This window comes from Dromiciops gliroides, chromosome 3, assembly GCF_019393635.1.
Source record: "Dromiciops gliroides isolate mDroGli1 chromosome 3, mDroGli1.pri, whole genome shotgun sequence".
In the NCBI taxonomy this organism is placed as follows: domain Eukaryota; kingdom Metazoa; phylum Chordata; class Mammalia; order Microbiotheria; family Microbiotheriidae; genus Dromiciops; species Dromiciops gliroides.
Window position 1 is genome coordinate 25,340,311 of NC_057863.1, and position 16,336 is coordinate 25,356,646.

A 16,336-nucleotide genomic window follows, 5' to 3' on the forward strand; every position below is an offset into this window, starting at 1 on the left:
TGAGTTAAATTAGATGGTCTCTAAGATCCCTTCCACATTGAGATTCTTCAGTGCTATTTTTTTTTATTGGGGGGGAGTTATAGTAAATGGAGGGAAATGGGAAAACAATGGAAGAAAATAGGAAAGATTTAGGAAATGTTTATCCAAGATGAAATATGCATTAGCCATTGCCAACATACACATACACACACACACACACACTCATGCAGCCACATAAACACTCATGCCCACACACCATGAAATAATCCTGATTTCTTTCCCAAGGATGTATGAAAACTAGAATCTTTAGACTTTGGTTCATGTCTCATTTCCTAACTTCCCTGGTGGTAGACCTTGAGAACTTTCCTCACTTAACTAAACTCTAAAAAGTGAAGGAAGTGGACAACATTTTATCTAGGTCAGTTTTACCTCTGAATTTTGTAATTCAGTATTTGTTCTCTCTTACCCCTTTTTTAGTCCAATGTATTATATGTGAATTTTGTTAGTCTTTAAGTCTATTTTCATTTATACCGCTCAAATTATTCAAGACCAAATTATTTGTAAAAATTGTGAAAAAATATTGGATGTTTCTACTGCATTTCACTGCATCATGTATCTAATTCTTCTGCTATTCCTAGAAGTTGTTTTTTTTTCTTGTTTGTTTGTTTTTTGTTTTGTTTTTTTGGTAAGGAATTGGGTTTACCGTGACTTGCCCAGGGTCACACAGCTAGTAGTGTCAGTGTCTGAGGCTGGATTTGAACTTAGGTCCTCCTGAATCCATGGCCAGTACTTTATCTACTGTGCCACCCTAGCTGCCCCATAAGCAATGTATCTTGATGAATTTCAAAATATTTTCATAATGGTTTGACTTGTTCAGAACTCTCTCACACATCTACTTAATGTGTTCCACCCATATTTCCATTAATATAACTTTTCCATTGTTTGACACATTAGCTTTAATCCATCAAATTGAGCTGCATATCAATCACAAAGCATTTCCTTATCTGTCCAATTTCTATTGTCCTATCTTCCAATCTACATTGTATTTTACTGTTTTGTATTACTTAGCATTTATTCACTTTATATTTATGATACATATATAGAAAGATGTGAGAAATATGCAAATGCATTTCTGTACATATGTGTGCATATATGCATATGTATGTGTATGTGTATATGTATACATAGTGGGTATCTGTGTGTATAAATATATATATATATACATACATACAGAGAGAGAGTATCTAAATAGAACATACTTACTATCTCTGTTATTAGAATTCTAGTTTCTCAAAATTGGTTCATTGCTTCTACTTATATCGCCAATTCCTAGCAATATATCAGACAAAAAATAGGAGTCTAATAAATGCTTACTTTTTATTGATTAAATGATTTGACAACTTGATGGTTATGAGGCAATAACTCATTTTTATTTGAATTTGTTTAGGTCTGATTATTAGCTTTTGGAAATTAGATTGATTTTTTTTCTCATAGAGATTTTGGTTCATTTATGCTTACATTATACCATAGTCTATTAAGTATGCAGTAGTACTGTCTAAAAATGTCAAAGTAATCATCTGAGCCTTCAGCCAATTGTAATCTTTCCTGGTAGAGGGCCTTGCCTCAATGTTGATGGCTGATAGATGACCACGATGGTAGTTGATAAAGGTTGGAGTGGCTATGGCAATTTCTTAATATAAGACAATATGAAGTTTTCCACATTGATTCATTCTTCCATTTACTTGAACATTTAGAAACCATTGTAGGCAAATTAATTGCCCTAATTTTAATGTTATTTTAAGAAAGCCTGAGAAGAGAGAAATGGGGAACCACCAGTCAGTAGAGCAATCAGAACACATGGGACATTTATCAATTGTTTTTCTTATATTGACAAAGTTTCTTCCGCACTGAAACAATTAAAATGGTAAGAATGAATATCACTGATAACAGAGCACCATAAAAGATAAAATAATGATGAAAAAGTTTGAAACATTGTGAGAATTACTAAAATTTGACACAAAGACACAATATAAGCACATGCTATTGTAAAAACAGAAAATGTGGCACTGATAGACTTGCTTGATACATGGTTGCCACAGAACATCTTTTCGCAAAAATGAATAAATAATACACATGTATGCACATACTAATTACATATACATATATATGTGATTGTATGTATATATATGCACTTAATATATGCATACACACCTGTGTATATGCACATTCATATTTGTATGTATGTGTGTGTGGACATGTATATATCTGTATGATATGCAAATGTGGACATGTATACATGTATCTATATATACACATATACACATACACACATAGAGAGAGATAGAAAAACATATGCAAAGCAAAATAAAGGGAAATGCTATAAAATGAGGTATGTCTATAGTGTTGAAATGAGAGTAAGTGCTTGGTTATTATAGCTTATATTGAAAACATCTAATATTATTTTGCAGCTTTTTTATGTCCCTAAAGAAAAATATGATGAAAAAAAAATATCTGGAGCCAACACAATAAGACTGAAAACTCCTGACGAGGATGGCGAAGGGTGCTACTCTTCACGAAACCCGAGGGTGGAGGTGTGAACAAAATATTATTGCCTAAGTAGGCTGTGACAATTTATCCTGGGACCCTCAACTCACATCCTCCATACTTCAAAACTCTTTAGGTCCTCACTCATTATCCTCTGCTTTTTCTCTTTAGACGATGAAATGACCTTCTCTAGACCAGGTACCTCTTTCACAGTGTCTGTTTCCATCTCTTCCTATTTCTCTGGTACCAAATTTACAAGTAATCATTATCTTTCTATCACTTACATTCAATCTCTCCCTCTCTCCTTTGTCTCTAACCTATCCCTAAATTATTCTTGCACTCTACTTCATTTGCCTTTTCTTTTACATTGTAAATTTCTTAAACTCTTATCATTCCCATTATCTTTCTATTTTCTTCTAATTTCATAACAATGGTCTTGCCCATTCTAGTTTTGGACCCTTCTAATTTGGGGAAAGTTTTCCTTATGTCATACCTATTTCTTCCTTTCAAATATCAGTGTTCTTTATTCTTATCTCTGGGACAGAATAGGATAAGTTTCTTTCAAATTGAAGCCCCTCAACTACATGAACAGAGCTTTGCTTTCCAGTATGCACTAAAATCTTCTTGTCTCTGGCCTAAAAAGACTCTGTTTTTTCAAACAATCCTCACATATCAGGATTTTGAGGTCTTTCATTGGTCTAGTTGACCTTTTCTAACTGTTCTCCAGGCTATTAATCTCCTTCCTAAAATATGAAATCCAAAACTAAATACAACATTCAGATTTAACTCATCTAAGGTAAATGACAGGGCAATGATGTTTAAGTAACTTCCCCAGGGTCATACGGCTAGAAAGTGTCAAGTGTCTGAGGATGGATTTGAACTCAGGCGCCTCCTGAATCCAGGGCCAGTGCTTTATCCATTATGATCCCTAGCTGCCACATCGAATTAACTCTTTACTTGCAAGCCCTAATTAGACAACTGTTTTTAATCATCATACCAACATACTGACTCATTATTTTCTTTGTCATTATATTTTAAATTATATTTAAACTTTAATTGACTAATTTATATAATTTCATGCCTCTCCCCTATTAAATGATCATGATTGTCCAGAAGAACACAGTCAAGTTTTCACCCACTGCTTAAAAATAAAGCGCTCCCAGGGGCGGCAGCTACGTTGATTCAGTGGCTAAAGCACCCGGCCCTGGCTTTCAGGAGGACCTGAATTTAGATCTGGCATCAGGGACACTACGACACTTCCTAGCTGTGTGACCCTGGGCAAGTCGACTTAAACCCCCAATGCCCCGGCAAAAAAAAAAAATACAGGTCCCATTTCCGAACCCTGAGTCCACTACTTCTCAGGGAAAAATGACATGTGGAATTTCTCATTACAGGTACTCTGACATCTAAGAAGGTTATTGCTTAATTAATTTTTATGTCTTTTAAACCTTACTGGTTTTTTCAATGTGTGTTTTGAATCATTTTTTTTGTGGTTCAACTCACTTCATTCATCTATCTATTTTTTATATATGAATGATGGAAGATAATTTAGGAAAGGAAGGGGAAGTGTACAGAAGGGAAGGGAAGATGGCCTACATTCATAATCATTTGATTAAATCAAAGAGAGAAAGGATTGGCTTAAAGAAGCAATGCATTTCCTTGTATGGAGGTTTGAAAATCCAAGGAAAAACATTAGTTAAGCTTATTATTGGATACAAGTCTTAAGTACAAGTTTTATTAAATGGTTTCTGTGATCTCTCCTAACTCTGGGGATTCCAATCCTGTGATTCATTTTGAAAATATCATATATTAACTACAAATATGGACTCTGATAGTAGAAGTTATATATGAATAAATTATATATAATTGATTTTATTACCTTTCTTTAAATGAGGGAAGGTACCTGGCAATGGAACATATTTGCTATTTAATCAAACAAGTGATTTTAAGCTGTTTAGGTCAGATTCCCAAAAGAATGAATAATTGAATTAAAAAAAGACGTAAGCACTTACTCTCTTTCTGTGTTTTGTGCTTACCAAAAGTTGGGATTAAAATATTTTCATCCCTTTTTGATATTTCTACTCATTGGAAGGTAAGCAATATGGTAGCAAATATACATGTGCAGTCATGCAAAATATATTTCAATATTATCCATGTTGCAAAAGAAAAGTCATGAAAATAAAGTGAAAAACGGTAATGCTTCAATCAGCATTCAGAGTTCAATAGATCTCTCCCTGGTGGTGAATGATATATTTTATTTTATCATGAGTCCCTTCTGCAATAAACAAAACAAGTTTTTTGAAGTCAAGAATTCTTTGGATTTTCACTTCTGCCTATCTCCTCTGCATGGTTCATTCCCTGATACAGGCACTTGCAAACATTCTAACTTGAGCTGAGATTGGGTTGAAATGATTAATTTAAATTAATTCAATTCAAAATAGAATCAAGAAGAAATTTTTTTTGGGCAGAACAGTGAAAACAATCAAATGGACTGATGAGTCTTAAAATCTAATGGACTCCATTGGACATATCAAGCTTTTATAAAGTGTGGTACAGAGAAAGAATATTTTCATAATTAAATAAGGATCAAGGGCAGCTAATTGGCATAGTGGATAAAACATCAGACCTGGATTCAGGAGGACCTAAGTTGAATTCTGGCCTCCGACACTTGACACTTACTAGCTACTGCTGACCTTGACAAGTCACTTAACTCTCATTGCCCTGCAACCCCCCAAAAACAAACAAACAAAAAAAACAAAAAAAACTCAATGGGAGGTGGAAGGGGGGACCAAGAGATGATCTCTTTTAACAGCAACAAAAAAAGTAATGTTTGCCCCACAAAAAAAGAAAGGAAAAGAAAGAAAAATAAGGATCAAACATAGTTAATAATTAAGTTCATCATGTAACAAACATTGCTCTCTGGAAACTTTCTTTTTTTCTGAGACTAATGGAATAATAAGCAGTTTTTATCCAAACTATGCTTCACTGTGTGAAAAAGTACTAGTGTACATATTGTCTATGGTCTTGATAATTCAAATAAGCATTCTGACCTTTATGAGGCATTCCCTTTTTTCTCTAAGAAAAAAAAAGTTGCTGAAGAATCTTTTGTGGTGTTTCAGTCACTTTTTATTCAATTACAAATGAATTTTAAAAAAAGGTTTGTCAGTATGTCACAATTTAATAATAAATGTTCAGGTCCTGAAATCCAAGACTGTCTTAAGAAAAACCCTGAAATATTTGTTCTCCTATACTATTACCATTAAAAACAATGTTTATTTATTTATTTTGCAGGGGAGATGACAATTAAGTTACTTGCCCAGGATTACCCAGCTAGTGACAAGTGCTTATCTGAGACCGGATTGAACTTCAGGTCCTCCTGAAATCCAGAGCCAGCTGGCTTTAATCCACTGCAACCATGCTTGCCCTCCTGTGCCACCTAGCTACCCATCCAATTTCTTATAGGTAACCATTTATATCAGTTCTTTCCTGTCAAACCTGGGAGATGAAAAGTGTCCTAACATGAAATAGCAAATCATTGAACAATTATAAATTTTTTTTACATACATCAGAGAAAAAGATGTGTAAGAATTAAGAATAGAAACTCTGACCCCTCCTTTCTAAATTGCCTTCAGAGAGCCTGGCTTGGCAAAGACCTAAAAGTGAAGTCACCTACTATGATTGATTGAAGTGTTAATGAACATTTTCATGACCCTGTCAGATGGATCCCAGGTCATAGCAAATTATTTCCTCAAGTTAAGTTGGATATCCCAGCACATCTTAATCCTAAATGAAATATGTATGAGTATATGTATGAATACATGTATGTGTATGGGCATGTATGTGTGAATGGTATAGTAAAGTTATCTGTGAATTATATTTGTGGGTAAATTTGGGGTTTTGGTATGATATTTATGAATATTTCCTTTTTGTGAAAGGGGATATGTTGCAAATTAACCTCAAAACATAAGAGCTATTTCTGTTTAACAAGTCATAAAATATCTTCTTTTAGATGGCTATCTGTGGTCTAGGAATGGTACAAGCATGAAGGACTGGAGTCCAAGTGAAGAAGGAAAGGCTGGGAAAAACCTTAGAAGGAATCTGACTCTCTGTCTCATTCTCTTTTCTAGTTCCAGTTATGTTAATATTATAGAATCAGCAGTGTTGTTCAAGGGAACAAATTTCATTTGTTAAAAAGGAAATGCTATGTATTAACATTCTCCTGCCAACTTTTTATGAATGCCTAACAGAGGAAGAAAGAATTAACAGGTATATTGATAACAAAAATCATGCATTCACCAAAGGGCGATAAAGCTGTGCATACCCTTTGACCCAGCAATACCACTTTTGGGTCTTTTGCCCAAAGAAGTCAAGGAAAGGGGGAAGGGACCCACATGTACAAAAATATTTATAGCTGCTCTTTATGGCAAGGAATTGGAAGTTGAGGGGATGCCCATCAATTGGGGAATGGCTGGACAAGTTGTGGTATATGAATACAATGGAATACTACTGTGCTGTAAGAAATGATGAGCAGGAGGAGTTCAGAGAAACCTGCAGGGTCTTGCGTGGGCTGATGATGAGTGAGATGAGCAGAACCAGAAGAACATTGTACACAGTATCAACATTGTGTGTTGACCTACTGTGATGGAGTAGATTCTTCTCACCAATGCAATGGTACAGAAAAGTTCCAGGGGACTCATGATGGAAGAGGATCTCCAAATCCAGAAAAAAAAAAAAAAGAACTATGGAGTATAGATGCTGAATGAATCATACTACTTCTTTTGTTTTTGGTGCTGATGTTTATCTATTTTGAGGTTTTTGTCATTGCTCTGATTTTTCTCTTATAACATGACTAATGCAGAAATATGTTTAATGTTATTATATATATGTGTGTGTGTGTGTGTGTTTGTGTGTATATATATATATATATATATATATAAATATATATATTATATTATTTATATATATATATATATATATATTATATATATATATATATACCTATATCAGATTGCCTGCTGTCTAGGGGAGGGGGGGAGGGGGAGAAAGGAGGGAGAGAAAAATCTGAAATTGGAGAGCTTGTATAAACAAAAGTTGAGAACTATCTTACATGTAATGGGAAAAAAATAAAATACTTTATTAATTTAAAAAAATCATGCATTCAAAGAATTCCCAAGTTGTTGAGGTCCTCATTAAACACATAATTGTTTATACTAGAGAACAAAGGATTTCTTCCATAACACAAAACCACTTGACAAATGACCAGGTGACTTTTGTTTCAGGAGAACAAGGGACCAAGACACTATGACCTCCTGAAAGAGCACATTCTAATTCAAGCAACCATTATTTGTTGGAAAAGTTTTTATCTTTTTCTTCTGTCAACTGGACTAAATGTGCCTTGGCAATGTGCACCCATTGTTCCTGTCCCCTTCCTTCCATGGCACAAGTACAACAAATGTTACTTTCAAAAATGGAAGCTGGGTCACATACTTAAAGTCTGCTAATACATACCAGTATCCCTTCAATAGTTTTCTCTTCTTCACTTTAATTATTCTTAATTTTTTCACCCTGGGCTTAAACTGAGAAGGTGTCAAGGTCCTTAATCATTCTGATCATCCTCCCTTTATACTCGTTCTGACCTTGAAGATCTTAATGGATTTTTTTTTCTATACCATAATTAGCAATATGGGTTGTTGTGGGGTTTTTTGAGGATTCTATCTTAATCATAAGAGTATTTTATTATTTTCCAATCTTATGTAAAGATAGTTTTAAACATTTGTTTTTATAGGATTTTTAGTTCCAAATTTTCCTCCCACCTCTTCCTTTCCTCCCATATCCCCAAGATGTTAAGCAAAATATTTGATTCCATGGACTCTGGCACAAAATTTCGGCCTATCAATAAGTAAATTCTGTTTAAATTCATTATTTTCTATTTAGAAAATGTAGAATATTTTTCAATATTGCAGAAGATTGTCATATTTCATAAGCATTTTAATAATTTAGACAATTTATCCCTGGTTACTCCTGCAAAAGTTTCTGGTGCTAGCAGTTTTGTAGTGGGTTAAGCTAGTTTGATTTAGTACTTAGCATTGTAAACAGCTTCAATTTTTCTTCATTTCTTAAAATTCAATGAGCCTCAAACAAAAGAGATAAGAAAAATAGTGAGCTCAAGTCACTGTAATATTAAGGAGTTTGCATAAATCAGAATCACATTAATTTCATGAAAATTATAAACAAATTATCACATATTATATTAAACAGCCCATTATAAGACACAGAAAACCACTTTAATAAACATCATTTAGAAGTTCATTTATATATTTTAATCAATTTTTTCTAATGAAAGGAATTTTACATTTCCAGCAAATATCCTTTGAACATGATACTCTCACAAAATTATACATCTCTAGGTTATCAAATTTTGTCATGCTGATTCTTTGATATTATTTTCACTAATTTTTTTCAGGGGGTTATCTATGATATTTCCTCTAACTTTACCTCTAATATGTCTTTAGGAGGAGTTTATGACTCTTCAAATTATGAATTACATTACTTTTGTAATCATCAAATGCATTTTTCCTTAAGGCTATTTATTCTTCAAAACATTGTTTATTGTTATGAAGAAAATTTGCCCTACCTAAAACATATTGAATTGCATGTGATGGGACAATTTCCCTTATAGTGATAAATGGTAGTCACTGACATTGAACAAATAGTGTATGTAATATTACACTGTAATAGACAATTATAATGGGAAAGTGAAGATGAATTTCCCTTAACAATAACATTAACCATTTTCAGATTGCAGCATTAAGTTGTATAAGCTTCAGAATCAGTGCCTATTAACCCTGCTCTTCTCTCTTACTCAGACTACTTCATCAGGGGAGGACAGGTGTTTTAGATCTCAGTGCCATATCTGAGGAAGGACATTCATTGGATTGTCCCCAAGAATGAAAACAAGGATAGGAAAGAGTCACTAAATGGGATGACATTTGAGGACTGGTCAAAGGAACTGGAGACAGAATAAGAGATGACTTAGAACATGATGATTGCTTTTCAGTATTTGAAAGCCTGTTATATGGAACAGGGATTGGACCGCTGTTGTTTGGGCCACAGATGGCAGAGAACTAGGAACAATGGGTGGAAATTACAAAGGCCTAGATTTAGACTTGATGGAACACATCAGACAGTTAGACTTCCTACTAGTCACTCTGGCTTGTGCTAGCAACTCAAGTCATAGAAACAGAAGGCTTCTTATTCAGCATACTCTTTATTCCACACTGCTACTTCCAATTTGGTAACACAGTGGAAATTGCTGTAGATCTAAAGTCAGGAAAAGTCTAATAACAAATTTGACATAAGAAATATGCTAGCTGTGTGGCTGAGGGCAAATGACAACATAATTTTGTATAATTTTCCTCATTTGGAAAATGAGGATCATAATATTGCCAACATCTTAAGGTTGTGTGAAGATCAAATGGGATAATATCTGTAAAGCACTTGGGGACAATGCTTAGTACATAGATGAATAGTTTCTTATTTCTTCCCTCCACTTGTCAGGGTAAACGAGCATTAGTTAATGTGCTCCAGGGAAACCTCTTAGCCCTGGGGATAGACCTTTTCCAATTTTATCCTTTGTATCAACCAATGCGACACTCCCCAACCTGTAGTAGAGGCTTCTGAGCTTGTATTGTGTGTATACACATATATACATATACACACATGCATATATATGTGTATATATATATATATATGTGTGTGTGTGTGTATGTATATATGTGGATATATACACACATGCATATATATATGTATGTGTGCATAAGACATACATACATATATGCATAGTGTGTATATACACCGATCCATAAATGTGCATGTGTATATGCATGCACATATATGTGTACACATCCATATATGTAAACACATCTACATGTATGCATATACATACATGCCCATATGTTTGTCTCTTCATTATACAGGCAAGAAAATGGAGGACCAAGGCAATTAAAAGACTCAACAAGGTTACAGAACATTAAGCATCAGAAGTAGAATTTAAAACCAATTCCCTGACTCTGAAGTTTTGTTTTGTTTTGTTTGTTTGTTTTTTTATTTCACTACTAATTCCATACTCCCACCTTCACATGCAAAAATATTCCACATCTACTTTGTTTAACTTTTGTAAAATGCAGACATCTACATAATTTCAAATTCTTCATCACACAAGAAGTTTAGTAAAAAAAATTTCAGTGATGATAACACTTTTTGGTAAATGGTCATCCATGATTATAGGAATCACAGCAGTATAAATAGGGATAATGGAGGGAAATATTTCCCTCCCTTTAATTTCATAATTAGCTAAAGACTTTCCTGAATGATTAGTCCAATGTTCAGGCTGTGTGTCCTTTCAAGAAATTTTTCTGAAGTTTGTACTTTACTGTTCCTTTTTTATGGCAAATCCTGATATAACTTCCTTTAAATCCTTCCCTCCCTTCCTAATACCTGAGCAAATACAATGACTACAACTGTTTTTAAAATTATATAGTCTGCTTAAATTGTCATATAAATAGTCCATTAGTTCTCCCTTCCAGGTTCTTTCTACAAAATTCACCGTGGTTTTCAGAGAGTTTAAACAGTATGACCTCATTTCCTCCCTTCATTAGTCATTAATGCCTGAGAGAATGAGACTAAGTATTCATTACTAGAAACCGCCATTTCAGTAGATATAGATTTTCCAAGAAAATGCTTCTGCTTCTGACACTTATTTCCTAAATGGAGCAAAGTCACTTGACATTCCTGTGCATCAGGCAACTATAAGACAATTTAGTTTATAGGTGTTCTACCAAAGCATTGGTGGAGGGAGGTCCTAGATTCACAAATCACCTTAAGTAATATAGTAGAAAAAGTGTTCAATCTTGTGTCCAGAAGATGGGACGTCCAAGCTACCTTGGATCTAAACCGGTTATGTGATACTAGGTAAGTCAATTAACCTATATCTAAATTCATTTTCCATAAAGCAAAACATGGATAATAATTACTCTTATCTCACTTCGTATTTGTCAGGATTAAATACAAAACATGTAAAGAACTTTACAATTTTAAACTTTGTAAGTAAATATGCTGGACGTAATTATATTGTTATTAACAACAACAACAAAAATCTTAAGTGTCTACTATTGGAAGACACTTTTTTGGGGAGGGCAATGAGGGTTACATTATTTACCCAGGGTCACACACATCTAGTAAGTGTAAAGTGTCTGAGGCCATATTTGAACTCAGGTCCTCCTGAATCCAGGGCCAGTGCTTATCCACTGTGCCACCAAATGCCCCCAGAATACACAATTTAAAAAAAATATATATATGTGGAGGGCAGCTAGGTGGCACAGTGGATAGAGCACTGGCCCTGGATTCAGGAGGACCTGAGTTCAAATCTGGCCTCAAACACTTTAAACTTACTAGCTGTGTGACTCTGGGCAAGTCACTTAACCTCAATAGCCTCACCAAAAAAAAAAAAAAAAAAAGATATATGTTACTTATATTTTATCAAACCGCTTTGTCAAGGAAGCCCTAAGTATTGTTGTTCTTTATTTTCATTTTATCCAATATATATATGAACATATTTTTGGTCTTTGGTCCATGATAAACATTGTCCCTTATGAAATTACATCATTGATTTGGTTTTGATCCAAAACCTACAATTGCATTGGTTTTGGTAGCTCTAAGTGAGAAAATGTTCCCTGCCAGTACAACTAACAGGGTCATAAATTTTGAGCTAGAAAGCAACTTACAAATTGTTTAGTTCAACACCCTCATCTTATTTCAGAGGAACTAAGGCCTAGAGAGGATCAGTGATCTGCCTATATTTGCCTAGGTTGTGTTAAGTGAAAAATGGAAATGGAGACTGTAGTGTCCAATTCTGGAGCTAGTATTCTTTCTACTACACTGCACTGTCAAAATATGTTTTTTGTTTTTTGTTTTTTTTTTTTCATTCTATAGGCTTAGCGAGGTAGCTAGATGCTCAGGGGATAAAGCACTTGGCCCTGGATTCAGGAGGACCTGAGTTCAAATTCAGCCTCAGACACTTGACACTTACTAGCTGTGTGACCCTGGGCAAGTCACTTAACCCTCATTATTCTGCAAAAAAAAAAAAAAAAAATCTGTAGGCTTAGAGAGTTTGCCCGAACACTTGAGATTTTAAGATAAAGTGTAGCTATGTTCACATAGCCAGTATGGATTAGCAGTACCTCTGGTGAGAGGGCTGACAGAGCCCTTTTCAGGGCTGATCATTTACCTTTGGTATCCACCTTCACCCAACTCTCACTTGTGGCTTCCACAAAGCTATAGTGGCAAAAGAGCCACACACTATAAACAATCTTGGCAGATGGGTTAAACCAGGTCATAGGTAACCAATAAGCCTTAAACCTTTTGGTGAAATGGGAGATGTCTACCCCAAACAAAGGATTGACTTTCTTTTTTGGATTTTTTATGCATTTTAATATTAAATACAACACGAGAAAAGAAATGAAGAGAACATTTTCATGTAAACAACAGAAGAGAGGACTCAATATAAAACAGTAAATTTCCATTTTCAGAAAACCTATATAAATACTACACAGCTTTTAAAACTATGTAGATTTTCTTTGCTTCATTGTAGGCTTTCTTTTATTCTCCTGGTATGTACTTTTTACTTTATTTTTTCCTCCCTTCCCAAATCCCACCCTAAAGAAGGTTATAATTAAACATGGAGATTATAGATAGATACATGCATACATACATATATTCATATGTAAATATATACATAGAGACATACATATGTGTATATATACACACAGAGATATCTATAAACATACACATATTTCATATATACACCTATATCATGTGCATATGGATAGAGCATAGGCCCTAAAGCTGGGAGAACCTGAGTTCAAATCTCATCTCAAATACTTCCTAGCTATGTGATCCTGGGCAAAGCACTTAACACTAATTGCTTTAAACATCTTATGTCATCTCCAGTCATCTTGATTTAGATCTTGCCACTGGACCCAGATGGCTCTGGAGAAAAGTGAGATAAGTGACGTTGAACAGCCCTGCCTCATTTAAATCCAATTCACTGCAAGTCATGACATCTCCCCCACTGTCATGGTCCTCTTTCAAACAGAAGGACAACAACATTTTCATACATGTATGTATGTTTGCATTCATATACATATGAAATGTATGGCTATACACATATATGCATACCTATATACATATACATGTATAATCATAAACCTATACATAAGACTGTACTGTATAGATTTCCACTCTTTTTCCTATTTCTGCTTTGCCTTGTTCTCGAAATTCAGGGCAATTTTCCTGGTTGAACAGGCAAATAAGAGCAATTTGTTTCAAGGTTCATGAAGGCAGCTAAAACAGATTCTGTGGAGTAATTGTAGCTTGGTCAAGTATTGAAGACAACAATATCAAATACTGCATCCTGGGCCATTGCCACTCACTTTGACTTTTGCCTTTTCACTGAACTTCTATGATACAGGCTAACAAAATTGAGTAACTCTTCCTCATTAAATCCACTTCACATGAAAGTCAAACATCACCCATGATCTCAGTGATCCTTTTCATAAATGAAGGATGAACAACCATTTGTGCTTGTAACAATTGGCATGACGCTACCTGCTGGGGACTTACTGTAGGAAAGGCTTCAACATGAAGAGAGGGGCCTCTGAGGGCAGGACCATACGGCTTTCTTTGGCATCAGGAAGTGACTTTGGCTGGTGGGAGGAAGAAGGAAGAGGCTGGTCGCTCTTACTCTCTCTCTTTCCTGAGGGACTCTGATGGAGAAGGGAGCTAGAAATGCGCTCTCCTTTAATAGAGAGATGAATCTAGGCCTTTCTCTCTCTTACCAAATTCGTATTCTCCTTAATAATGCTTAAAAGTCTAACTCTTGCTAAAGCTTATAATTTATCAGCGACCACTCATTAGATATTTTAGACAGTATAACTAGAATTTTATCCCTTACATGCTAGAGGTTATGACTTAAACACAGGTCTTCTTAATTCTGAAGACAGTTCTCTACACACCTTGAAAGGCTATCTCTCATGTTGAGCACAGAAAACATTTTTTCTTACCTGTGTGCCCAATTGACAGTTTAAAAGACATTTACTTCACAACTGTAGGGGAAAATGTCATCCCCATTTCACAGATGAGTCACTGAGCTGAAAAAGTGACTTTTCTACAACCATGCACAAAGGATTTAAACTTTCAGTGGAAAGTATGAATTCAGAATCTTTTTTATATATTCTTTCCACTTTCGTACATATATCAAAAATTCTTTTCTTTAATATTTGGACCAGCCTGCTGTTATAGCAATAGTTTATATTTGTTCATGTCTTCCCATAGACTTTTTAAAAAAAGACAATTGCAATGGTATTGCCAATGACAAACTCCTTTTAACTTGCTTGCAGGGTGAAATGATTTAGAATTCAAGGGAATCAGTTCTGAAAATGGAATTTTGTGTGTGTGTGTGTGTGTGTTTTTTCCCCCATTCAATTAAACAAGCACTGAATAACCATTACCTACTGGAAGCCTTAAGATACAGTGACCAAATAATGAATTAGATTGGATTGAACTGAAACAAAAGAATGAGTTTTTACTTCCTTCTGCAACATTTGGGGTCTTTTTTATCGCTTTTACGTTGAAGGTCAAGATCATTTGCTTCATTTCATCTTAATATACTGAGGAGTTTGCCCAATTCAAATCAGGATTACTTGGAGAGTTAATTGCTTCAATTCCAAAAGGCAATGAAATGGAATCTTGCACATTGTTTCCTTTTAATCATAAAATTCATTTTAGAACGTGGTTTAATTTTAAAGTTCATTGGGAGGTCAGGATCAACATGAGACTCATAAGTTAACCTATGCTATACAGGGGGAAATAAATTTGACTTTGTAGTCTCTGTGTGTGTGTGTGTGTGTGTGTGTGTGTGTGTGTGTATTCAATTCTTGCCTTTCTGCGTTAAAGAAAATGTGACCTTAAGGAAGTCAAAATTTAGCAAATATTGAATTTGCCTCAACAAGTATTGTGCTTTCTTTTTGCTAGGGTTCTAAAGATACAATGGATAAAAATTTAGTAGCTCTTGACTTCAGAGATTATATCTTGCTGTAGAGGGGACAGTATATGCATGAAATGTAATATATAATTATATTCTAATTAAGGCAAAAAATAATTTTAGGGAAAAGCACTATAATAACTTGGGTCTTAGGAAAAGTTTTATGTTAGTGAGATGACACTTGGGACTGAGCCTTGAGAGAGCCAAGGATTGATCTAGATCTAGACCTAGATCTAGATCTAGATAAATATATAAATATATGGATATGGATGTGGATTTGGATATACATAATTTTCCAAATTATATGTAAAATACAAATTTTGATATCAAGTTTTGGGAAAATTTGTGTTCCCAATTCTCTTCCTTCCTCCCTCCACACCCCCCCTCAAGAACTCAAGCAATCCAATATAAGCTATACATGAACAGTCATGGAAAACATTTCCAAATTAGCCAGGTTGTGAAAGAAAACAGACAAAAACAAAACTTCAGATAAAGGGACTAACAAAAATATTGTTTTTCAATTTTTATTCAAATAACATCAGTTCTCTCTCTCTAGATGGATTGCATTTTTCATAAGACATTCAGAGTTGCCTTCGCTCATTGCATTGCTGAAAATAACAAAGTCATTCACAGCAGATCATCTCTTTGCATCAGCTCATGCAGTTCCTTCCAGGTCTTTCTGATAGCATCCTGCTCATCATTGCTTTTATAGTA